Raw genomic sequence first — 13,252 nt, 5'->3', positions numbered from 1 at the left:
AGGCCAATCACTTCAGTGATACTGGTATTTAGGAAATGTTAAGGAACTCTGGCCCTGACTTCCTCCTGCCGAACAGGTAAAACTACATGGAAGGAAATAACAAACAGCCCCTGACACAATACCCAGCTGAGGAGTTTCTGGAGGAAAATACGTTTAAGACAACATTAGCAGAATCATTGTTCTCACTAAAGATAGTTAAACTGGGGTTTGAAGAGAGAGATGTAGGTCATCAGACTCTTGTTATCAAGATTTTGTGGGGTTTTTTTGTTTGTTTTTTTTAAAGCATCCTTCCATATCTAGCCAACCAGTAGAACCTGTTTGTTAGGAGGCCAGCTGGGATCAGAGGGTTCTGATTTTATTGGGGTAAGTTTCAGGCCATGGACAAACCAGAATTCCTTGCCCAGGGTTTCCAGAGACCCACCAGACGCTTTCAGGATTTCAGAAAGCCAGACAGGAGAAGCACATTTATCCCAACAAACCTGCACAGGCCAAGGAAATCATCAAGTTTCTTTGTATTAAGGCTGAACTTGTATCACCTGATTGTGATAACAATGAGCATCTCATGCTGGTCAGAACCTCTTATTGGCAGCAACATCCTTGTCCATTTGATAACAAACGAGAACTCAGATGATTACTTAAATTTGACTGACAGCACTTTCAAAACTTGGGGATCATAGCAGGGGGAAACAAATACAAGATGTACCAGATGTGGAAGAATTTAGGAACCGGTGGCTTTGGCTAAGTTAAGGGGCGCTTCTGTTATTTCACTGGGCTAACGTCACGCTGGGATGAAGAGAGAACTGTGTGGATGGTGAAAAATCTATACTGAACATTCTGATGAATTCTCAGAATTCTACTTAGACCAGTAGAAATAAAGTCTCTACTTAGTAGTTCATTTAGTTACAGTAAACAAATAAACTCACAACAAATAAACTCACTTCTTACCTTGCCCAGAAGTGACACGTTATTTTTGCTCACACTTTCTTGCTGATAACTAGTCAGACAGTCCCAGTTCCACTGAGATGCAGGGTGTGTGTGTATGCACACTTGCTGAAAAATATAATGCCCGGCTGGACCACCAGTTTAAGCAACAACTCTATATGGCAGAGAGCACATCTTCTGTCAGGCAGCCAGTGTTTCCTCACTGACATGAGGAAACAGGAAGAGGAGTCATTGCAGAATTAAGTGGCAACTCAGGAGACACAAATTAAGAGTTCATGGTCATAAAGAAACGGGAACCCATTACAGGGAGGTGTTTTTTTTTTTTTTTTTTTTTTTGCGGTACGCGGGCCTCTCACTGTTGTGGCCTCTCCCGTTGAGGAGCACAGGCTCCGGACGCGCAGGCTCAGAGGCCATGGCTCACGGGCCCAGCCGCTCCGCGGCATGTGGGATCTTCCCGGACCAGGGCACGAACCCGTGTCCCCTGCATCGGCAGGCAGACTCTCAACCACTGCGCCGCCAGGGAAGCCCCTACAGGGAGGTTTTTGGAGACCAGGACACACAGACTGCTGCTTCTTGGAGGTATTATGGTTAGCCAAGGGCAATATGGTGTCAAAGTTTCTAGTCTAGGGACAGAAAGTTTGGGTCCTAAAGTACAGATGAGGGTGAAGTTTGCACACTGAGAGGTTAAGGAGGTGGGGATCGGGGCAAAGTATGGGTTGGCTAAAAAGTTCGTTCAGGTTTTTCCATAACATCATATATATAAAGCGATGTCACCAGAAGGTCCAAGATGGTCACTGGCAACTCTAGTTGGCCTGGTAGAGCAGAGAGGCGCTCAGGGGCCATTTCAGGGGCCCTGAGTAGAGAGGTATATGTTGGAAAGCTGGACCAGGCTTGCAAGTTAGAACAGTCTGGCTTGCATCCCAGTTTTGACCATTTGTAATATCTTAAGCATATGGCTTCAACTCTCTGAGCCTCAGTTTCTTCACTCATAAAAGAGGATCATTAATACCCCACCCCACTGGGTGGTGGTAAGAATTAAATATGGTAACATAAAATGCTAGCACCCAGTAAGAGCTCAGTAAACGGGATCCTGGGCCTTCCTCACCTGAATTGTTGCAATAGCCTCTCGAAAGGTCTTTCTTTCTTTAACCTTCCCCAACCTGCCACCTACCACAGTTGATTCTCAGTGTAGCAGCCAGAATGATCCCTTTCAAACATAAGTCAGCCAAATCTTCTTTAGAGTGAGAGCTAGAGTTCTCACACCAGTCGAAGACCCTCCGTGCTCTGTACTTACTGCTTCCCTGCTCTCCTCTTACGCTGCTCTCCTCCTCCACCTCTGTCCTCCAGGCCTCCGTCCTGTTCTTCAAGCAGGTCAGGCATGCCTCTGCCTAGGGATTTTGCTGTTCCCTCCACCTGGAACTCTCTTCCCTCAAAAATCTGCATGAGCCCTCCTTCACCTCCCTCTAATGTTTGCTCAAATGCCTTCTCAGTGAGGCTTTCTCTGAATATGTAATTTAAAATGCATACCCCCAGCCCCGCTGTCCCTCTCCATCTACCCTGCTTTAATTTTCTGGGTAGCAATTATCCCCTTACAAACACTACATCTGTGTTTATTTTGTTTTCCTCTTCACTTACCCTGTCACTGGAAGGCATATTCTGGGGGCTGTTAGATTTCTGGCTGGCTTCTGCACTGTCAAAACTTTTTCTGCATCTCCACTTTGGCTCACCATAGAAAATAAGCATTTGCTGGATGAATGAAACTATTATGAGTATCAGAGTATGTTGTTCTTATAAGCTCTGGGGCCACTGCAACACGGAGGCCTCCCTGTTCATTTCCCCACCCCAAACTTCCTTAGATGACCAAGGCTTAGCTCCTCTTAGATATAAAAACATTGGGAGAACCACTGAACTTGAAACCACTGATTCTCAAGAAGCCTTGAAATCGAACGCTAAGTTCACAGGCAACAGAGCAAAGGGGAGTAAGTTAATACCTTGAGGAAGTCGTCAGCCAGATTCAGTACGTGGCACCTTCCACAGGACAAATGACTTAGTTTTTTCAACAAATTTAACATCATGAAAAAGAAAAATAAGGGAGTGGGGAATTGTTATAGATTAAAAGAGAGTTGAGAGTGGCGTATCGTCCAAACAAAATGTGCCTACCTTGTTTGGGTCCTCATTCAAGGAATTTAGTGTAAAAGACATTTTTGAGAGACTTGGTAAAAATTTGAAAGTGGAGTGGTTATTGGGTGATAACGGCATCGTGGTCATGTATGTGGGTGCGTGTGTTTGTGTGTATGTGTTCTCATGTATCCTCTGGCAGAACCCAACATGTGGGAGGTGGGGGAGAGTACTATTATAGAGAATTCAGCTCCGCAGAAAATGATTTTGAGGGCCTATGTTCTCAGTTTTCCCAAGGATGGTGCATAGCTAATACTGTTCTAGATACCAGGGAGGTAAGCTAATTCATTACATAAATGGATGTCTTAGGACATTAAGGCTTAATTTTCTCATGGCACGCCAGTCGGGAAGAGCTGGGCGGGGGGTGACTGACATGAAGTCTGGTGTTTGCTTTAAATTATTCCAAGAAAGAAAGGGGGGTGCGGGATCAATTAAATGAGATTAGCAAAATGTTGATAATGTTTGGAGCCGGGTTATGAAAACATGGAGGTTCATCGTGCTATTCTCTGTACCTTTTCATTTTTTTATTTTGTTTTTAATTTTTGGCTGGGTTGAGTCTTCGTTGCTGTGTGTGGGCTTTCTCTAGTTGCGGCAAGAGGGGGCTACTCTTGGTTGCGGTGCACGGCCTTCTCACTGCGGTGGCTTCTCTTGCTGCGGAGCACAGACTCTAGGCGGGCGGACGTCAGTAGTTGTGGCACGTAGGCTCAGTAGTTGTGGCTCATGAGCCTAGTTGCTCCGCAGCATGTGGGATCTTCCCAGACCAGGGCTCGAACCTGTGTCCCCTGCGTTGGCAGGAGGATACCCAACCACTGTGCCACCAGAGAAGCCCTCTGTACCTTTTTGTATGTGTAAAAACTTCCATAATACAAATGTCATTTTTCCCCCAAGATTAGGGAGAGGTGAAACAGTTCTTTCTGAGGAGGAAAGAGGCCTATTTTCTTTTCTCTCTACATCTCTGTGGGGTGTGGAGGAGAGAGGTGGGTGGGTCTGTTGCTTGCGAGGGGCGTGGTGTTTATTCAGCCCTCGTTATGGGCCCTTTTTTGTTCCTTCCTCCTCGGCTTACCCCTGACTGTTGGAGTGGAGCAGAGTGGTCTTAGTTGGTAAGACTGGGGGGATGCCTGCTGGGGCTGGGGCTTCTACTGCTTGTACTGGGGAGTGGGCATGATACAGAAAGGGAGCTGATGGGGTGTGAAGTGCGTGCTTTCCGCCAGGCACCTGTCAAATTGGAAGGCAAAAATCGCTACAAGTACGTGTCCGCTAAAGGCGCAAGGTTGAAGACAAAGCACAAGCCAATGGCCTGTGGTTTTTCTTTGCCCTGGCTCCCTTAGTCCTGAGTCCAGAGCTCTCCCTACCTGTTCTGAGTGGCTGGCTCTGATCCAGGACCATGGAGCAGCTGCCCTGTCTGCGGTGGGGACTCAACATCCCGCACAGAAAAAGTTCTGTTCTCCACGTTTTTAGATAACCTCAGGGAAATGTACTCGGCCGTTTCACAGTCTTCTCCTTCAGTGCCTGCCTGGCTGGGTAAAAGATCTGATCTCTGTTAAGAGACCGTGTTTTTTTTTTTTTTTTTTGCAGCCTGGGTCTGGAACAGCTGGGGCAGCAGGAATGAAGGCCCCTTTGTCTTCAGGGCTCTGATGTGGCAGGATTTCCCCCTCCCTCCCATTAGCCTGGCAGCGGGGCTGGTCCTCAGGTAAACACTTGTCAACGCGGCCACTCAGGCACCTGGCAAAGTCTTTCATGGTTTCCTTTCACTCCCTCCTCAGATTCACCAACTACAGAGTGGTTTCCGTTGCTTATCTGACTTTTTCTGTCCTTTCGAGTAAAACCGGGACTTGTCAGAAATGTTTTGATACAACTACTAATGTTTTGACCTATGCCGGCTCCCACTGGTAGGTGGCCAGGAGCTGTTAGGCTGTTTCTGACGGCAGCCTGGACCAGCTCTGCCGGAGCCCCTGGGGGGTGAGCCAGCGGCACCCACCTCAAGCACTATTGTTGCCGCAGGGATTAAATGAGTTTTACCCAATTACAGGAACTTTACCGTTTGTAAAATACTCAGCACGTGGTAAAGGTACAATAATTCTTAGCCAGAACAAAGTGATAAAGTCTATCAGTAAATTGTCGGCACAACCCTGCAGGGGCAAATTTTAAAGTATTATTATCCATACTTCACAGATGAAGACACAGGCTCACAGAAGTTGACCAAACGGCTCTGACATGCAACTGACAGATAGAAAAGCCAGGATTTGACTCTGGGCTTTTGAGATGCCAGAGCCCGAGGTCTTTCTCCAAAGCTTGAGCTTCTCAAACTATTGTTGGTAAAGGACTGGGTTTCTTCCCCAACCTCTCACGCATCCATAATTTTAAAAATACAATAAAAGGGAGTTATTAGAATAATGAAATGAAAAAGACATTTAAAATACAAGCCATATTTTTAAAGTTATTAGACTCATCAGGCATAAAACTACTCTTTCCAATACCTATAAAAGTTGATTACACTCCATTTCTATGCTTTTCCCATCCTCGATCTAGAGAAAGCTTTCTCAGACTAGCACTTCTGATTGCGTCAGAATCACTTGGGGGTGCTTGCTAAATGCAGGTTTCCGAGCCCCATCCCAGACCACCTGGAACAGAATGACTGAGGGAGAATTCAGGAATCTGCATCTTGACAAGTAATTTTAATAATGTGCTCTATATCTGATAGCATTGTTCTCTGCAATGCTGCCTCCCCTCTACAGATTATAGAGGGTAGTCTAAATAGTGAAGTGAACACAATGTTTTATTCTACTGTCTCCCAACCCCAGCCCTACTATTTTGTTTTTGTTTTTAATTATTAGGGACTTCCTTTCTGTAGAAACTCAGCAACAGAAACTGCTTCCGAACTCATTTTAGTGCACGTCAACAAACGTGTTTTGATTGCAAACGACAGGCTGAGTAGAGGGGGAACAGATCACAAGGTGCCCACATCCAGTAGGAAGCAAGTGTCGCTAGAACAAAGTCCAGAACCTGGGGCGCTTGGGTGTGTAGAGGTAGGGGAGATGTGGAGGAACCAGCATCAGAGACAGCTGAGGAGGAGTGACCAGTGAGTGGAGAAAAACCAAAAGTGTGTGGGTTTTGGAAGCCAGAAGGGGGAAGTGGCCAACTGTGTAAAGTACGGCTGATGGGCTGAGTAAGAAAAAGACTTAGCCCTGACCATTTGATTGGTGGCATGGAGGTCACGGAGGTCTTTGGGGACATGACAAGAGCAGTTTCATCGAGATGAGGGAGGTTTGATGGAGTTGGTTCAAGGGAGAATGGGAAGAGGGAAATTGGAAACAGTGACTACAGATAGTTCTTTCAAGGAGTTTTACTGTAAAGGGAAGAAAAAGGGCAGGGGAAGTGAAATGAGGTCAAGAGGTTTTGTTGGAGGGACAGGGAAATGGAGTTTCTTTAGACCTCATGTAATGGCTAAATATGTGACTTTTGTAATGTCATGTATCTTTTTCAGTTAATTCCTTCAGTAACACGAAAACATTGTCAATGTAAGTTTTTTCTTCACGCTCTTTCAAACGCTCCCTAATCCCAAATGATATTGTCAAGAAGGGTCTGCAAATCACTCTCATTCCTTACATAGCTTAATTTGAATATATTTGAAAAAAATGATGCTGCTTTTTTTTCATATTTGCTTTATTTTTGGCTAAAGTATTTTTAAAGTAAATTTCATCTCTACTTCAAATGTGTAGGACTTTTTTTCTAACATGACCACATATATAATCATAATATAATAATACTATTATTAAACCTAACAAAATTAACAGTGATTTCTTAATATCATATATAATACCCAGTCTATATTCAGATACCCCCATTTCTCCCCAGTGTTGTTCTGTTCAAACCAAAGGTCTGCAGACTGCATGTGATTGTTGTGTTTTTTGGTGTGTTTTTTAAGTCATTTGTTTTTTGTGCTCATTAACTTGTTGATGAAACTAGTTCAATCGTTCTGTAGAATGCCCTGCTTTCTGGATATAACTGGTAAACTAGGGTGTCTTTTAACTTGTTCTTCTTTCTCTTGTATTTCCGAAAAACTGGAATTGCCTATAAAGGCTTGATCACTTACAGATTAAACATTTTGGGCAAGAATTTTTCATTCGTGGTGCTGTGTGCTTCATACTGTCTCACTTCAGAAGGCAGAAGCTGTCTAGGTGTCCCATTGTTAGTGATGCTGAGACTGATCTGGGTCATGTGGTGTCTGCCTCAATCAGGAGAGAGTTGTTTTTTTTTTTTTAAACATAGGAGAAATAATAGCATACCTCTATGCTGATGAGCATGATCTCTGAGAGAAAGATACCTACTGATGCAGAAGAAAAAAGGGGGACTTTTAAGAATGTCCTTAAGTAGACAAGAGTGTGTAGGATTTATGGAAAAATGTTGGATATTGCAAGTGTTGGACGCAGCCAATTAATTGATAGTAATGAGATCATTTGGGCATAAGTGCAGGTAAGGTGAGTAGCGGTGGTACAAAAGCATGCGTGTGGAAGTTCTACTCTGGTAGCTTCCTTTTTTTCTATGAGTAAGTAGCAAGTTCATCAGGCGAGGGTGAGGATAAGAGGAGTTTTTAGTGGGGAGGAAGTCACACAGTCCTCTAGGACAGTGGCAGATGAATTGACTGGAAAAGTAGCATATCGTTGCTGTGGAGCATTAAGGAGCTATTTGCAGTTAGTGATCATGAACTTGAAGTGACATCATTAAGCATCGTTGCATGATTTTCTCTAGCCATGTTCAGCTGCCTGCTTGCAGGTGTGGAGTAGGACAGAGAGTTGGATTTAACCAGGATTGGGGTTTATCCAAACATGTGTGATGAGAAAGGTCAACTGAATGACTGACCGTGGAATTTAAGCTGGATAGGAAGGGAAAGGATGGCAGGGAGGAAGTGAGAGACAGTAGGAAGGTAGTAGGATCAAACACAGAAGATTGTTAGAGTTGGGTACTGGTTGGACTAAGCTGCAGAGATAGGAGTGGTGATTAGAGAAGGACGCCTGAAATCGAGGTATCCCTTGATGAAGGGAGTATATTTTTTGGAAATGACAAGACCAAAGCTATGACCTTGGGGGTGAGTTGCTGATGTCACAGTCATTGGAGTTGACTAGGATAATTCTATAAGTGATTGTTAATGCCACCAAGAGTTATGACAGAAATAGTGTTGGAGAGAATTCTAGTGAGCCAGGAGCTAACATATTCAAGGAATGAGGAAGATTGTCCTGGGTGGAGGAGAAGATACAGCAGCAAGGTGGTCTGCACAGGGTTGCCACAAGGATGAAACGAGTGGGTGCACGTGGAGTTCCCAGCACTGAGCATGGGCTGAGCACAGGCTCAGCAAGTGTTACTGGTTTTCATTCTGAGTCTATATGGCTCCAGAGAGCTGAGCTTAAACTGCTGGGTTTATTTTTACAGGGAGGTTGATTTCTTTTCATTTTAAGACCTTTCTAAGAGGCAGAGCTGCTCACATAGCCATGTGCAACCTGGGGAGGTGGTGAATTTCCTGTCACTCAATGTACTCACCAGATGGAATGAATACCTGCCACGGCAATGCTGTAAAGGGGACTCCGGCAATTGAAGGTGATGGGTGGGTAGGTGGTGGGGGTGATTCTAACAACTGAAGGACGTGGGGAACGGGAGGAGTGGGGTCCGAGCTATCCTCATTCTTTCGTTCAAACATGACCGAGCACTTCCCAGTTAGGGCGCAGAGCCTGGCTTGATGCAGGGGACCAGAGATAAATCTTAAAGCTTGGGACAGACCTGCAAACGAGTAAGTGTCATGCAGTCTGATGAGAGCCAGCACAGGCACAGCGGAGCTGTGACCATCTCCGTGGGGGTCAAGAAAGGCTTCAGCGTCCAGGGGCACTTGAGCTGGTATAGGAGGCTGAGTGGTCATGGCCCTGTGTGAACAGGGCAGGAAGGGACATTTCAAGCAGAAGGTATTCTATGTGCAGGGCTACAAAGGCATGAAAACGCATGGGACATTTGGAGTGTCACGAGTGAGTTACTCTGGGCAAATTGCTCATCACTCCTGTCTCAGTTTCCCATTTGTAGAAATGGGGATAGTAGTGGTGTCCACACAGCAGGGGATGGGGAGGGGTAAATGAAGTGACATGGATGATTTTGGTCACAGTTCCTATTGCAATCCCTTTGGGTGTATTATCGAACTTGATTATTTAAATAATCCCATGAGATGGGCTCTGTTATTATTATTCCCATTTTACAGATAAAGAAGCTGAGTCCTAGGGGGTTGAGTAGCTTGTCCAAGGTCATGTAACTGGGGAAAGGCAGAGTTTGGACTCTTGCCCAGCTCAGTCTAATTCCAGAGTTCTTACTCTTAACCCCTAAGCTATAGTCAGTGCTTTGAACATAGCTCGTATTAAATACTTGGTAGCTGTTGTTGTCGTGAGTGCTAAAGTTTCTCCCCCAGAGAGTTGAGGATTCTGTTACCACTTGTGTAGCTGGTTGAAGATCACCACTGCTACTCTCATGAGCAGCGGTGACTATTTTTGGAAGGCCCTCATCAGCTACAACAGATATAGATCAACAGTTATACCACTTGTTTCAATTGGTTGATTTTTGGAAATCAACAGTGGGGAGTGATCTTAAATCTCCTTAGAGGGCAGGTTGTTCCGAGCAGATGCGACATGTGGGAGGAAGATACGGGTTTGCTGCACTCCTCTGATGTCTGTGCACTGAACCCAAATAAAAGTCTCATGCCCCAGCAGCTCATGCATTGAGGGAATGGCAGTGAAGCAGCACATACAGGCAAGAGGCGGCATCCAAACTGCCGATGACTGCCCAAAGTGTTCTCAGTGAGGCTGCTGAGAAAGAACCCTGTCCATCAATGGTGCCTGAGGTAAGCATAGACCTCTTAAGGGCTGGCAACACTTCCCTCATTCATTCATTCAACCAATAGCTATTGAGTACCTACCATATGCCAGACATGCATCTAGGCACTGAGGGTAGTAGTGAAGAAAGGCCAATACTTACAGAGGTTACACTTTTGGTAGGAGGAGACAAATGGTAATCCTGCTTGCATAATCACAAACCCCCTGCCTCAAAGGAAAGTTACATGACATGAAAAGAGGGATAGCTTTCAGAGACATTTTTTTTTTTTTTTTTTGGACTCTACCAGGAGGCTGCTAGGCAGGGAGTAGAAATTAATTTAACTTTTTAAGAAAGTAATCATGCCATAGAATTAAGAGCTCGTGACTATGAACCAAGTTATTGTACTTCCAGGAAATAAAACTGAATAAATAATTCAAAAGGATAAAAGGTTAATAATTAAGCTTCCAGCAGTAGGGAAATAATACGCTACATCCACCAGATAGAATATATACACAATGGTGTGTGAATTTAAGTAGCAACATGAAATAAAATGCTTAAAATATTATAAAAAAAAAGTGAAACACAGAATGTTACCTGTACATATTTAGTCACATTGCGACTAAAAGTTATGCTTGTCCAAATATCTAGAAAAAAATGTACATGGCTGAGACTTGAAAACAGTTGATGAGCAAACTGAGAAGAGATAAATTCTCATCTTTCAGTTTGACTTTCTTCATGTTGAGTAATTTAGGCAAAACTGTTGGGGATATTGAATTGGTTATAATATTGCATCTGTTTTATGTTTTAGTTCTTTGGCCGTGAGGCATGCGGGATCTTAGCTCCCTGACCAGGGATTGAATCTGCACCCCCTGCATTGGAGGGCGAAGTTCTGTCTGACCACGGGACTGCCAGGGAAGTCCCTTAACTGTAGATTTTTCACCATTATAAATCATTTTGAAACTGAAAGCTATTTTTCTTTTTGCACATGCATATTGCTTTATAAAATTCATTCTTTACTTCATGAATCTTCTTCCAGTTCTCACTACAGCCATGTAAGGTAGGGAATTATTTTATATATGAGGAAACTGAAATAATATAACCTTTTCTCCCTTTGAATTATTTATTCAGTTTTTTTTTTTCCTGGAAGTACAATAACTTGGTTCATAGTCATGAGCTCTTAATTCTATGGCATGATTACTTTCTAAAAAAGTTAATTTCTACTGCTCTCTTGAAATATACCAACTTCATTACAATCTGCCTGGCAATGAGTATTAATCTTTTTGAAAACTGCTGGTTAATGTTAATTTTACAAACTAGTATCTTAATGTTCAGTTGCCTCTTTTGAGTTTCTCTCAAGAGTAATCATAATTTCATATGCTCATTAATTGTATTTTCTGTTTTGTGATTTGTCTGTTCATGTTGATTGCCCGTTCATTTCTAGAGGCTTTTACTGTTTGAACCCTTTGCACACCTTGAGTTTATCTTCCTTTTTATTACAGTATTTTTTATTGTATACAAGTTGGAATTTTCATGCAACTGACTATTAAACTTTTCCTTTGTTATTTTTCTACATTCCATCAGAAAGAAGAGAGCTAACAAATATAGAGTTCTATTTTTAGCTTTTAAAAATTATATTTTTATAATTTTTTCCAACTCTAAGAGTAACACGTGTACACTTTAGAAATCTTGGAATATACAAAAAAAATTATAAAAAATGAAAACCCTCATTACTCCTTATTCTACCATCCAGGGTGTATTTTTTTTTTTTTTTTTGTCCTTTCTCTTTCTCACATGTGAATTCTAAAAAATGTATTTTTTCTGAATTTCAGTTAACATTATACTGATAGAATTTTCACGTATCATTAAATATTCTTTGAAAATAATTTTTAAAAAATTTGTTTAGAGTTCATTTGGGGATGAACTGAACCCTCTCTTCCCCAAATTGCTGTTTATGTTATGCTCAAACCAGTGACTAAACAATCCTTTCTTCCCAGGTTGGTCTGTGGTGCTTGCTCATGTTCTTATGTAGTATCGGACTATTTCTAGGCTCTCTGTGCTGTTTATGGACCCAGAGCACTGCACCTGTAACTGGCTTTTGTCTCTCTTTTTCTGAGCCCTTGGGGCTTCCAGGGCCCGCACTGGAGTGTAGCAGACGTCCCTGTCTATCTTGTTAATCTTTAACTCTGCCCCTGCTGGAAAACGGCACTTAACTCATCTTTTTTTTTTTTTTTTTCTCCTTTGTAGATGCTTTTTGATCATCCTGAGAAAAATGAGCCTTGGCCTCCAGACCCAATAAAGCAAACATTCCTCCCATGGGGAATAGTGCTGGCTCCTGAGGACCTGGAGGGCCTGCAGCCCCAGGGGGATTAGCCAGAAGCAGGTAAGGAACACCTGGAGGCGTGGGCTATAGAGGCAGCACCGGGGTCCATTTTCTATTTGGGATCGGCGCGGCAGAGTGCGCTGGTGAGGAGCCACAGAGGGGCTGCAGGTCTGGCTACAGCTTTGCTGTTTTCTTCTTCTTTTTTTTTTAGTCCTTAGTCAATGAGGGGTGGAGATAAGTGATTTGCCTATTTTGCCTATTTCTGTAAACTATAAATATAAGATTTAAAGTGATTCTGTAATTCAGTCTACCTTTTTAAAGCACCTACTATGGCCAAGCCCTGCATCTGCTACTGGGCATCTAGTGATGAGTAGCCTAGGGTGGGAGCCCTATTTTGGCTGGGATTTTTCTTTCTGTTGGTTCAGTGTTGGCTTGTTCTCTGTACGTGATAATGTGAGTTGTTACTTATTCTTCTGGAAACCTGGTGGGCTCGTAAGTGTTCGTTGATACAGTCCCATTAATTCAAGAACCCTTTATTGAATACCCACTGTGTTCCAGGCATGGTGCCGGGCACTGGAGTGTCAGAAATGAGTCAGGAGGAGTTTCCCTCTAGCAGGGGGTCAGCATGAAAGCAAGCATTACTAAACACTAGAGGCAAGCAGCAGGGAGCAAGAACAAGAAGGGGAGGTGGGCTCCACAGGATGCCAGAAGCAGAAAGGTAATGCTCTCTGGTTGCCAGGCAAATGGACAAGGGGAGAGATTACAGCAGTGCAGAGTCCTAGAGGCTTAAGAAGGCAATCTGGGATGTGACTGGAAAATTAAAAACTTGGACTGATTTCCCAAAGAATCTGGGGAGAAATATTTACTACTCCTTTCCTTCAGTTTGGGCTGCTTAGATGAAACTTCTTCAAGTCCTTGTCTCTCTAGAGCAGCTTGAGAGATGAGAGTGAAGCTCTAAGTGCCTATGAC

The 13,252-nt window shown here is 43.5% G+C and overlaps 1 protein-coding gene across 1 annotated transcript in view; it reads left to right on the top strand.

Moving 5' to 3' along the window:
* ST6GAL1 (ST6 beta-galactoside alpha-2,6-sialyltransferase 1) overlaps positions 1 to 13,252 on the top strand; it is a 137,936-nt gene that overhangs the window by 81,816 nt on the left and 42,868 nt on the right. The window contains exons 3-4 of the mRNA XM_060010966.1: positions 4,696 to 4,810; positions 12,208 to 12,343. The gene's annotated coding sequence lies outside the window, so the exon portion shown is untranslated. The remainder of the gene's footprint in view (positions 1 to 4,695; positions 4,811 to 12,207; positions 12,344 to 13,252) is intronic.

Source organism: Delphinus delphis, chromosome 4 (assembly GCF_949987515.2).
Source record: "Delphinus delphis chromosome 4, mDelDel1.2, whole genome shotgun sequence".
In the NCBI taxonomy this organism is placed as follows: domain Eukaryota; kingdom Metazoa; phylum Chordata; class Mammalia; order Artiodactyla; family Delphinidae; genus Delphinus; species Delphinus delphis.
This window is presented reverse-complemented; position numbering and strand designations above follow the sequence as displayed.